The 13,187-nt window shown below is 35.9% G+C and overlaps 1 non-coding gene across 1 annotated transcript; it reads right to left on the reverse strand.

Annotated features, from left to right (window-relative positions):
• Positions 1 to 5,473: 5,473 nt before the first annotated feature.
• LOC141624439 (small nucleolar RNA R71) lies at positions 5,474 to 5,580 on the reverse strand. Its single transcript, XR_012534245.1, has one exon. It is a non-coding gene; the product is annotated as a small nucleolar RNA R71 (small nucleolar RNA).
• Positions 5,581 to 13,187: the final 7,607 nt, after the last annotated feature.

Consider the following 13,187-nt stretch of genomic DNA (forward strand, 5'->3'; position numbering starts at 1 on the left):
CTAGGTAAATGGATCAAGACCATATCACATCATAAGTTTGGATAGGCGACACACATGCAAACCCTTGACTAGGCCTAAGACCATGGGAGAAAAGATACTAGTATGACACATCCTAGAGTGTCTTGAGAGTATTCTAGCAAACAAAGTCTCAAGGAGAAAAATTATCTACAAGGGCCTTATATACACTTGTCAAGCTTCCCAAATAGAAGTTTTCACAAAATTTTCTAATATGCAACTACATGCCATGATGCAACTAACATGTTGGAGTATGTGTCCTCGACAATAATGCGTTCACGCGTTTAAATCTCATGATAAGAATAGATGAGGGAAAGTTATACTTTATTGTCAACTGATCCACATTTATCGGTAATGATTGGCTGACTAGAGTTTGACATTACTGTCGTGTGACGGTGGTGATCAGTTGATCCCTTAAGGTCATACCTTTAAGGTAACACTCTCAATCGATAAATTAATTAATTGTATGATGATACGAGTTAATTAATCCTTTTATTTAGATGATGTTTTTATTGTTTATGAAACAATTATAATTAGAATGAATAATGTATTATAATTACAAAATGTTGTGAATTATAATTAAATGGGTCATTTTAAGTATATTAAGTCATATATTGTTATTTATGTCATTGCAAGTGATTTATTTTATGTAATGATTTTAATATGTTAAAAATGCATTACATGAACATATGTCTAATAACATGTCACATATGTCACATCTACAATTGACAAAATAACAAAGTTAAAATGGAACACCATTTTATAAATGGAGAACCGGTTTATCCATATAGTGGGGAGACAATATTGCTTTTGTCTTAAATTGTTTAAGATAACCTAATTATGATTAGGTTTAGGCATGCAAACCCATTCTTCCTTGTGAAGAACAATTTGTAGAAATGAGAAGCATGCATTGGTCTTGGGTAAACCAAGGTGCCGGCACCCCTCTCTCCCCCTTCACCTTTTGAGAATTGTTTTCACAATTTTATTCATTCTAATCAAACATCTTATTTTTGGTTCTCTAACATGTTTTTGAGAGAGAAAGAAAAATGAAAACATCATTGTAAAATACTAATATTAAGATCTAATTACTAGTAGTAGTAATAATTTATATTAGTAAAATTTAAAGGGACATCTATTAATTTCTAGTAATAAAATTAGTAAATGTATTGAGAGAGATTACCTTGGTACAATCCTTGGGGAGAGATTATACAATTGAATCTTGTTCATCCATAAGGAAAGCTCAAGAACCAGGTAAGGTAAGTGACCTTACTAGTGCCCATATTGCCGAAACATCAAATGTAAGGAACTTTTTCTTTACTCTTGTGGTTGTTTTGCATGCATAAGATCTTCAATTAATTTTATGACTAAATTAATTATTTATATATTCAATATGTAAATAAATGAGATTAATGAATCCCTTCAAGTGGTATCAGAGCAAGAGTTGTTGCATGCAAAATCGGGTTTGTTTTTCCGAGTTAATTAGTTAACAAATAAAACTTGTTATTAAGGATTTATGAAGATAAATGCCACGAAAATTTTGAATAATAAACATTCTGGTCCTAAATTGATTTTAGGTCATTTTTGATGATTTATGGTATTTTATTGCTCTTTAATATGTTTTTGGTATTTTTATTACATTTTATTGATTAAAATGTCACTTAAATTACTAAAATTAGTTAAACTTCGATTCCGCACATGAAATTTTTATATGATGTCACATGCTATATTTACACATTGTATGTAAATTTTCAAATGAAATAGTTTTATTATGCATGATTTATGATTTTTAGATGTAAAAATCACATAAATAGTGACTATTTTAGCCAAAAATAGCTAAAATAAATTTTATGGCTTGAAATTTTTTTCTAATGTTGTATATATGATATGAACATTAGACCTAAATTTGCATGTCAAATTTCGTTTAATTTGGATGGTTATTAATTTTTATGTGATATAAATTGATAAATAGCAACTTTATTAGTCATAATTGTAAATTCGAATTTTGAGTTTAAAAATTTGTCATTTACAGGTTCTAGAAACTTGTTAAGAATTTTCAAAATTTTAATTTTTATTTATTGCATATTTTATAATTAATTTGGAATTAATGGGTTAAAAGTTATGTTTTTTATGATTTATTTGTGAAATAAATTAAAATAATTTAAAGACAATTTTTTATTAAAATTTTGGGATGTTAGGAATTTTCTAGAATATAAAAAATTATGAATTTTTTTTTTTTGAATTTTTATGACTTTTTGGGAATTATTTCCTTATTATTATGAATAATAGTGATTAAAGAGCAATTATATAATATCAAGTTGAATTATTGTCAAATGATTATTGAAGACTAAATTTTGAGTCCTAAGAAAGTTGAGGTAATTAACTTGGACATAGATTTGATTTATGTAATATTGTGTGATTTTAAAAGGTTAAGTGTCATACTAATCCATAAAACCGGAACGAATATACGATATTAGCTTAAATAAGGCGATTTGGCACATCACATGGCATGTTACATACATATTTTAATGCTGCATTTTAATTATGATTGTCATATTTTTGATTTATATAATTTTTGAATTATGTAATTTTACTTGGTATGGCTTTAGTTTTTAATTGGTATTACCCGAAATGTATGGGAATATCGATTCGGTTGTAATTATTGTGATCTTGTATCATCGTTTTGTAATTTAATAGATTTATTTTTTATTACAAATGTATAATAGGAAATTATGTAATTTTTAATTATTACTTGTAATTCCGGAGATCCTTGAAGACGGTGCCATTAGGAAAGGCGTTCCGACAAGACCGTGTTGCCTTGGAATGCGTGCCAAGTGAAGTTCAAGGGACCAATGGAGTTGGTTTCCGAATTTGTAATAGTTAATAAAATTTTCTTTTTAGGAAGACCATATTAGGATTTTATGTTTTATGTTTAGCATTTATTTATATGTTTCCATGCATTCTCTAAATCGCCATAACTAAACATGCATTTTATTTAATCGAGTCCTCAACCGTGTCAATTATAATTATCGTAGTTCACCGCTTTGGTTCACTTAAAACGTGATAGATAATCAATTGACAAGACCTCTAACTAAATAATAATTGGGAATTAGCCTTACCAAATAGTAGAAACCATGAATCCCAATTTCATAAAGGAGTTAATCCGGCTTCACCGTAATACAAACCTTGTTACGTTGGATAAGTGGGTAGTGATAAGTGCATATTTTATATACTTTCATCCCCTATATTAGCTTCATTTTATTTGTTAATTAGCACTTATCATAGTGTCATAAGCTAATATTTGTTGTTCTAGTGTATTTGCTTGTCTTAACATGTTTTTGTAGGAATCTAAGCATTTAGAGGCTTTTTCCTATCATTCTATACACTAAGTTCATTAAGCTAAACAAGATCAAGTGTTGGACTAAGCATGGAGCATTGGATTGGGTTTTGCTTGGAGAAATTGATGGATTAGTATGAGTAATGCAAATGTTGCCAACAATCAAAGTCAAGCCCAACTTCAAAGTCCAAAACAATGGGAAAGCATAAGATTCTAAAAGTTCTTAAGATGCCAAATTCTAGCATTAACCGGGTGATTAATCGCACAATTAATCACCAACATTGGATACCCTTTGCAATTAAGAGGAGAATTAAGGGAATTAACCGAGAAACACACGACCCCGATCGGGGCCATGCAACCCCGATTGGGGCCGCAGATATCTTCAATGTTTACGTTTCTTCTTCCTCTCCTATAAATAGGAGAGGTGTTCCAAGGTCTTGGGCATCCAATTTTTACGTCTCATCTTAGTTCTTCATAGCCTTAAGCATTATATTTCTCTCATATAGTTTTCTCATTTTAGTTTACAATTTAGTTAAGCTTGTAGTTCTTCAAACATTTGGTTCTAAGTTATTTCAAGCATTTGGTTTTTATTTGTTCTTCCATACAAGTTCTCTATTATTAAGGTATTTCTATTTCTAGTTTGCAATTTTACATTTCTATTTTGGTTACCACATAGTTTATAATCAAGTATTCCATTTTACATTAGCATTGTTCTTTTCTTATGTTATATCATCTAATTAATATAAATCTTATAACCATGTTTAATATTTCTTACAATATAGTTTGCAATTCACATTTTAACATAAGTAGCTAAATCTCCTAGTCTAAGGGTTAGGGGAGCCATGCATAAATTTAATATATAAACATGATAAAATAAGTTAATAATAATATTGTTCATATTGCTACTATCACATGCTTGCATCGTTACGTTTAATCGTTGTTTAAGGCCTTATTCAAATGATTAAGTTTGTTCATTCGTTCTATAAGTCGAGAGGCACGGAATTGAATTAGACTAAGCAAGTATAGTAGGACGACCTAGTCATGGACGAGAGTTTCTCTAGGACCCGGTCTATGGTTGATGCTAATGCCGCAAGGTGGGTATCTTTAAGCCTAAGCAATTGACAATGTTATTAGTACCGCATTTATCATAATCATATGTTTACCTTTGCATGTGTGACCCGAACCCCTTAGACTCTCTTTTATTATATAATTTACATCATTATTGTTATTAATCATCAAACAACCAAACCAAATCAAATCGTAATCGACCTTGATAAAAATCTACCCATAGCAATTCACGAAGTAATTCCCGTTTCCTTGTGTTCGACCCCTATTGCTACATTAACTTGTTGTTTAGGGAATTTATCTTTGCATAGGTACGCGATAAGCCTATCAAATTTTGGCGCCGTTGCCGGGGAAATGGTTTTATTGCTTTTTGAATTGTCGATTTTTATCTTGTTTTCCTTTGTCTTGGGGAACACTTGTTCCTTGAGACCGTTACTTGTCATTTTCCTAGAAATTGTTGTCTTATGCCCTGGTCCTCTCGAAGTGGAGAATTGCTTTCACCGGATTCCGATCCCGAGAAAACCTTTAGGAGAAGACGACGGTTTTGGAAGGAAGTGAAAGAAGCCACTTCTCCCATACAAGTTGAAAGTTCTAGAAAGTCTTACTTAGACGATCTAGAGGTTCTTGAAGAGGAGGAGGTTTCTTGTTCATCAACTCCACCACCACCACCATCTACTACCAAAAAGATGGTGAAACTTTCCGATCACTCAAAGCCCACCGCGGCCATGCTCCCGGCCGGAATCACAACAACTCAAATCACCGCGCCGGACTTCGAGATCAAACCGGCTTTTATTAGCCTTGTGGAGAGGAAGCAATTTGGGGGAAGTCCTTTGGAGGATCCCAATTTACATGTGCAAAACTTTTGTGACTATTGCTCCATGATCCGTCAAACGGGCGTCACTCAAGCCCAAATAAGGGAAATACTTTTCCCTTTCTCTTTGAAGGACAAGGCCAAGCTTTGGATCAATAGCCTTGACCGCACCACCTTGTGAATCACCAATTGGGAGACATTAGCTCTTGCTTTCTATCAAAAGTTTTTTTCCACCGGAGAAAACTCAGACCTTGAGGAGCCAAGTCACCGGATTCCGTCAACAAGCTCTTGAGAGCTTATATGAAGCTTGGGAGAGGTACAAAGATCTTCAAAGGCAATGCCCACATCATGGGCTAGATGAATGGTTTCTAGCAATAACATTCTACAATGGATGTTGTGCCGAGTCCCGAAGGATTCTTGATTCCGCCAACAATGGGCGGTTTGATCAAATTGACACCGATCTTGCTCATTCCACGATCGAATCTATGGCGATTCATGATGCCCAATATGTCAATTCCCGAGTTGTGCCACCCAAAGGTAAAGAAGAATCCTCTAACAACTCCGTTTTGCTAGCTCAAATTGCTTTGCTCCAACAACAATTGGCGGAGAGAGATGCTAAAGATTCAACTCAACAACTCAATGTTGTGTCTTCAACAAGCCAAATCATCGTTTGTGATGGATGTGGAGGTGCGGGTCATTATGCCGCTCATTGCCGAGCTCCTATGTGACACCCTCATTTATCGCGGAAAAGTAAACACGTAATTCTAGAATAAAGCTGCATGGATATGTTTGTAATAGGTTCAGTTGGGTAAAAACCTGTAATTTTTAAAAAACCTGAACCTGTTATAAAGATATCCAAATGGGAAGGTGTCAAACATGCAAGGTCCAAAATAAATCTCATGAATGAAACATCGCTAAAGTCGCGAAACAAAGTTATACAACCCAAATATGAGAAAGGGAGACATATGTCCCTAAAATGTATGTGACATAAAAAGTGTTTAAGGGTCACAATAAAATAAAACCAATCTAGGTTCCAAGGTTACTTTGCTCGCTAGCTCGTCCATGTACCCCATATATGCATCACCTACCTGTCATTCGCATTTTATACAAATACGAAAGCCACAGTCAGTGAGGAGTAATTCCGAGTTCTCCCAGCCACGAAATGTCATAATTAATATAACATGTAAATATAAGAATATGAATATGAATAACACATAGCCTTAGCATATAGATGCTAGACAATCGTGCTTATCATGTGAACAACAATATAACAACACATAGTCCTAGCCTGTGAATACTAGACCGACTCATACTACACTATCATGTGAATCACATAACATCCAGGAATCCAAACTCTATCAACCATAGCCGGCTTGCATCTCACCTTCTATGATTCATAGAATCATCAAAAAAGAAAGGACAATATATCTAGAGACAGGCATAAGTTACTAGTACAGTCAATAGTCACTTTGTAACTCGAGTCTATACCACGAGGTAGGGAAGCTAGTATTTTGGCTCAGAGGTTAATATGAATAAAACATGGCCAAGATACGACTCAACCCTAATCCTAGACTGCGCAGACCTAGAGAAATGCGGATAAAACCACCGCACCCAAGACTCATGATAAAACCACATGAGTACCCTAAGGAGTCCACCAAAGGGTTGGCTAGTACTTGTTTGACCATCTCCTCACAAAATAGGCAGAAAGGTCATGCCCCAGCTTGGATATAAACCCACCAAGCCAGGAACACAAAGGCTATTAAGCCGCAAACATATACTCGTCAAAGACTATAATGGCCTATCTATGATGAAGGCCGAAATACTCACCTAGGACCTAGTCCCAGCTTGAATACTTTAGCCCACACCACACAAGACAAGTAGGACACCCAATTAACCATAAAAGGGGCAAAGAGTCCAAACTTGTACACACAAAAGATCATACACACCCTAGTATATGAAAGGCTATGCAAGAGCATATTCAGCTGACAATCCAACAATATCTCCAATATCAATAATAATCCAAATTCCAGCTAACCGTTAATCTCATAATTCATGAGAACAAGCTAAAATGGCAAAGAGGCAACAAGACTCAAGCATAAGGCATCCAAAGCATCCAACAACCAACATGTGAAATGATAATTACAAATATCAAGGCATAACATAAAACCTTCAATAACAACCAATCTCACCTCAAAGACAAACCCTCGACCCGAGTCCCGCGACGGCTCATCAGTCAAATCGAGGCTGACTGGTTTAAACCTAGTTTGTCCAAACTCGTTCGGTCAACTGCCCCCGGCTCGAGTCTTGGCCTACTTTGGCCCAAATCACAAATTTTATCGCAATATTATTCTCATGCTATTTCCAATTTCTATCATGTGAAAAACGAAAGTAACACATTATCAATCACCTAAACACTTAACAAACAACAAGCACAACATTAACTACTAATGTGACATTAAATCGTCGAGTAACTCGGAATAGTTACCTTAAGCTAGAAAAAGGCAAATAACCCTTGAGAAAGCTTCTAAAACCCAAAATTACTCTTCATCTTCAACCACATATGAGCCACCTAAAATAATTATGTGAAAGGACGATATTAACGAATTATCGTTATATAAAATAAGAGACGGTTATTTAATTATATTTTAAATGACCCAAGCCTACACTACGAGCACCCATAGCCACGGCTCTTGAACCGTTTGAGCAGTCCTAAACGCGACTTCACGAGCAGCCATACCCGGCCTCACAACCCGCCACCACACAGCCCATAACAGCTCAGTTTTCAGACGGAAATAAGAAAGTTGGCTCAAACCACCAACTAAACAATGACCAAAACCAAGTATAAGACCATCTCACAGCCCCCCTTTTTACAATTAGACACAAAACAATCGCAGTTAAAATCCCAAATAGCATCCCAAAACACTCCCTACATGTCAGCATACACCGTCTTAAATATACCACTTACTAGCTAGCATCCCAAATGATCCCTAGAGGTCAGTATACACCGTCTCAATCATCTCCACATATCAGTATACACCGTCTCAACTATACAACAAACTAATTAACATCCATAAGGATCCCTATATATAATTATACACCGTCTCAATTATAAAACAGACTAACCAGCATTCGAAATAAACATATTTTACAAGTAATATTGAGTAACCTATCATTGTTACCTTTTTCCGATTGAACTAATCATTTATGACTAACAAATCTTACACAAGACCGTCTATCTTAGCATCTACAACCGTCTTATAATAAATAAAGCTGAAAGTATAAATTGGGTTTGTAGAAATACATAACGAAAATGAATGTTACTTACATCGGAATGACGAGAACGACGAGAGGAGCGCTATGGAACAAAAATCATTTAAAACGGATGAGAAACGGAGCATCAGGACGACTTATAGACAAAAATTTAAACGAAAGAAAAAGAAGAACAAAGAAGAAGGAAATAGAAGAAAGGAAGAAGACGTGATGAATGATAATAATGAGACACCAGCTAGCTTGCTAGCTACTAATTATACGTACGTTTCTTCATCGTTAAGTAATTTTGCTCGTTTTTAAAACCGTCTCGAGTTAATAAAATCGGTTTTAGTAAAAGTTTCAGTAATTAAACGGAATCAATAATAAATAAATTTAATGAGTGAAAATAAAATAAACTCAGCTAGTTAACGTAAATAATACAATATCAGCTTGAATCGGAATTATTAGCGATTTTTACAAAACTAACGGATATTAATAAAAATTGCTAATTTAGTGAAATAAGCTCAAAATAGCTAATTGGACGGTTTTGTTCCCAAAATCCATCTCGGGTTCACTTAAAACAAATTTCTAAGGACTCGTAAAGAAACGGAAATTATTAAATAAATAAACTCGAACTAACTTCAATAAACTCGAACTAACTTTAAATAAACTTATTAATGATTATTAAAATTAACGTATCGAATTATGAGGAAATTAATTAATTAGCTAAGCATATATATATATATAAATCATTAAATGATGTAATTAAATTCAAAATAGCAATTAAAAGAATTTTATCCAACTTAATAAAATACGGGGTGTTACATCCTATGGAAGAGGTAAATGCTTTTCAAGCTTTTAGACAAAGTTCATATCCACCGGGTACATTTTCCAACACTTATAACCCGAATTCAAAATTCCATCCGAACTTGTCTTACAATAGCAACAATGTGCTTAATCCACAACCTCCACCACAACAAAATGCCTATGTCCCTCAACAACAAAAGTATATCCCTCCACCGGGTTATCAAAATCAACAAAGGCCCCCACAAAACAATTACCAACAAAATCCACCACAAAATGCCCAACAAAACAATCAAGGAGTTGGTAAGCTTGAGGGCATGATAATCCAAATGCAAAGGGAACTATTGGCTCAAATCCAAAAGAATGATCAAGCTCATAGTGCCGCGGTCAAGATGTTGGAACAACAAGTGGCTCAATTAGCCGCTTCTAGCCCTCAAGGAAGAATGGTCAACTACCTCCCCAAGGTGAGCAACCACATGAAACCGTTAATTCTATTTCCTTGAGAAGTGGTTCAAGCTATGATGGGTCATCCATGACTTTGGATGAAGAGGTGGTTGTTAAAAAGGTCAAGCTTGGGGGAGATGACAAGAAGAAGGCTAGTGAAGAGCCTATTGTTGGAGATCGTGTACCATTTCCTCACCGGTTATTGATGCTTAAGAGGAAGAGTAAGCTTGATGCCAAGAATGTTGAGCCCCCATTGCCCGAAGATGATGACAAGGTGGTTGTTGAAGAAGTCTCTCCTAATGCTAAGGAGAGTGATGCCGTTCCAACAAAGGTGAGCGTTCCCAATGAGAAAGAGAAGGTCGAAGATGTGGAGGATGCTCCTCCAAAAGAAGTTGTTCAAGTACCATTTCCTCATCGTCTAGCAAAGCACAAGGAGGAAGGTAAGTTTGCTAAATTTTTGGAAGTTTGTAAGAATTTGCAAGTCACCATCCCGTTTATGGAATTGCTTACCCAAGTCCCTTCTTACGCAAAGTTTATGAAGGAAATCCTCTCAAAGAAGCGATCCTTCAATGAGGTTGAGACCATTGCTTTCACCGAAGAGTGTAGTGCACTCTTACAAAACAAGTCTCCCCCGAAACTTAAGGACCCCGGTAGCTATTCTATTCCTTGCACTATAGGCAAATATACCATTGATAAGGCCCTTTGCGACCTAGGTGCTAGTGTAAGTGTCGTGCCCTATTCCCTTTGTGAAAAACTTAACATGGGTGCTTTAAAATGCACAAGTATTACATTGCAAATGGCAGACCGTTCTTTAAAGCGACCTCTAGGTGTCTTAGAAGATGTTCCCGTCAAAGTTGGTAAGTTTTTCATACCCGTTGACTTCCTCATACTTGATATGGCCGAGGACTCACAAACCCCAATTATATTGGGTAGGCCGTTTTTACGCACCGCGGGTGCGTTAATTGATGTGAAAAATGGGAGGTTGACGTTGGAAGTGGGTGATGACCGGGTTTCCTTTAGCAAAAACAACACCGTTAGAAGCCCAATGTTACAAGAGTCTTGTTATTTATTTAGCACTGTGGACTCTTCTTATGTCTCTACTATGCTTGGATCCTCACTAATGGATCCGTTGGAGGACGATGTTGGTGTTGTTTGCTTTGTAGGTGACGATTCTAAGGGCACTAATGCTAGGAGTGCCAAGAGGAAAAGGAAATTTTATTTGAACAATTTCAAGTGGTTGCGGAATGCTAAAGGAGCTATGACATGGAGCTTGGTTGGTAGCAAGCTCAAGAACAAAACTTGAATCAAATAGCTTCTTACGTCGTGCGGGGCGTTAAACCAGCGTTTCTTGGGAGGCAACCCAAGCTTTTTATTTGTTTTTATTTATTTCCTGCAATTTATTGTTTTTCATAGATTAGAAATAAAATGTTCGACTTGATGATGTTTCTTTTTGTGATTTTTAGGTGAAAATGAAGGAAGAAGAATTAGAAGAAAATATGGCACGCTTCCCCATGCCACAACCCCGTTCGGGGACGTGGTTTTCGAGAAACCAGAGGGGAATTAAATCAACGCGGAAAAGAGTCAAAACCCGAAAAAGAGTCAACCCCGATTAGGGTTGGTGGCCCCGATCGGGGTCGTGGTTCTGTGATTTCCCGGCCTTCTTTATATACGAGGAAGAAAAAGGGGTGATCAAATTCTTTCGATTATTTTCACACCCGATGGTATTTTCTCTTCTTTTCTCTTCCATATTTCTGCAATTCTTCACCTTAATCACAAAGAAACATCTACATCCCCCCGAATTCATGCTAGCTTGGGGGAGATTAGCAAGTCGAGTAAGTTTTAATTGCTTTGCATTTTAGTTTAGATCTTGCATCCCATTAAACATAACCTCTAGTCCTTCTTGTTTTGTGCTTTGAGCCATTTTTATGGTTTGATTGGGTGATTTGGATAGTTGGCATATTGAGGACAATGTGATGTTTAGCTTGGGGGGAGATATTGCATTTGCATATAGAATAGTTTGCATGTAGTGTAGTGATGCGACCATAATTGGCGCATATTTAGCCCCCGAATTACCATTGTTTCTATGCTTTTTAGTGCCTATTTGGGTCATTTCTTATCTTTAGTTCTTTGTTTTGCATATTCTTTGAGATTTTGATCCCTTGGTAGGAAAGGAGTAAGAATCTTGCATTTTCATGGCAAAACAAGGCTAAATTGATCATATTCAATGACCAAGCATCAAGGAGAGATAAGACTAGAAGGCCTTTGTACATAGCATAGTAGAAGAGCATTGTTGAGAAAAGGATCCTTGAGTCCCCAAGGAAATCCCCAAGGAATTTATGAAGAAAAGGGAAGAAAAAGAAGAAGGAAAGTCTTGAGCTACAATCCGAACGGATTGTAGAGAATCCGTCCGTCCTCGCCAGTCCGAGCGTCCTCACCAGAATCCGCTCGGATTGCCCATGCCCCGATCTGTGCGTCTCGTTCCTTGATCCGCTCGGATTGTCCATCCCAGATCCGGCCGTCCCGACTCCCAGCCGCACGGATCAAAGACAAAGACAGATTTCGTTTCTTCAAGCTACGAAATGAAGAAGCCCTTCTCTCGGACAATCCCGGAGGCTCCTTGCTCAACTTAAAAAGTGTAATTACTAGTTTAGCCCTTAGTTAACCCTAATGCATCCTCCCTAATTTTCACTATAAATACCCCATTAGTCTAATTAGAGGAGCATGTTCTTCTTATCAATAATTAGTGTAGTTAATATCAATCAAATCTCTCTTCAATATTGTAATCAAATATTAATCAAGTTTTAATCCAAGTTTTAGTTCCTTAATCTCTCTCTTGTTCTTACTTTATTTTGGGTAATTGAAGATTATTTGGGTTATTATTGGGAGATTGACAACCTCTCAATCTAGGATTCAAGTACTTCTATTATTCTTGCTTTATTATTGGAATCATTAGTAGGTATAATCTCTTAATCCCTTTTTAATTATTGCTAATTACTTTCATTTATTCATCATGTTTCATTATGTTAGTATGATTGACAACCTTTCTAGCATGATCAATATGATAATGAGTGAGTAGTCTCTTAGCTAGGGTTTAATGGGTGATTAGGGAAACCAACATGGGGAATGATTCATGCTTAAATTAATATGCTTTCATATCTTATTTGCTTCCTTGTTTTGATCTTAATGCATGCACATGTTATATTTGATGAAATGCTAAGCCTATGAATCCTTGCATTTACTATCATCTTCTATCCTTTCAACTTGACTTGTAAGACATAACCCAACTCGAGTCTTGTTAGACCATGCATGTGTTAAGTAGGGAAGATTAAGTCGACTTGTAGGTGTTGTACAATCCAAGAGATTCGGCTCCGGGACCCAAACTTTCCTAGGATTGTAAGATATAACCCAACTCAATCCATCACAACAATAATTGCTTGCTTATAATTTGAGAACATGTTTGTATGA

This window comes from Silene latifolia, chromosome X, assembly GCF_048544455.1.
Source record: "Silene latifolia isolate original U9 population chromosome X, ASM4854445v1, whole genome shotgun sequence".
NCBI classification, from domain to species: domain Eukaryota; kingdom Viridiplantae; phylum Streptophyta; class Magnoliopsida; order Caryophyllales; family Caryophyllaceae; genus Silene; species Silene latifolia.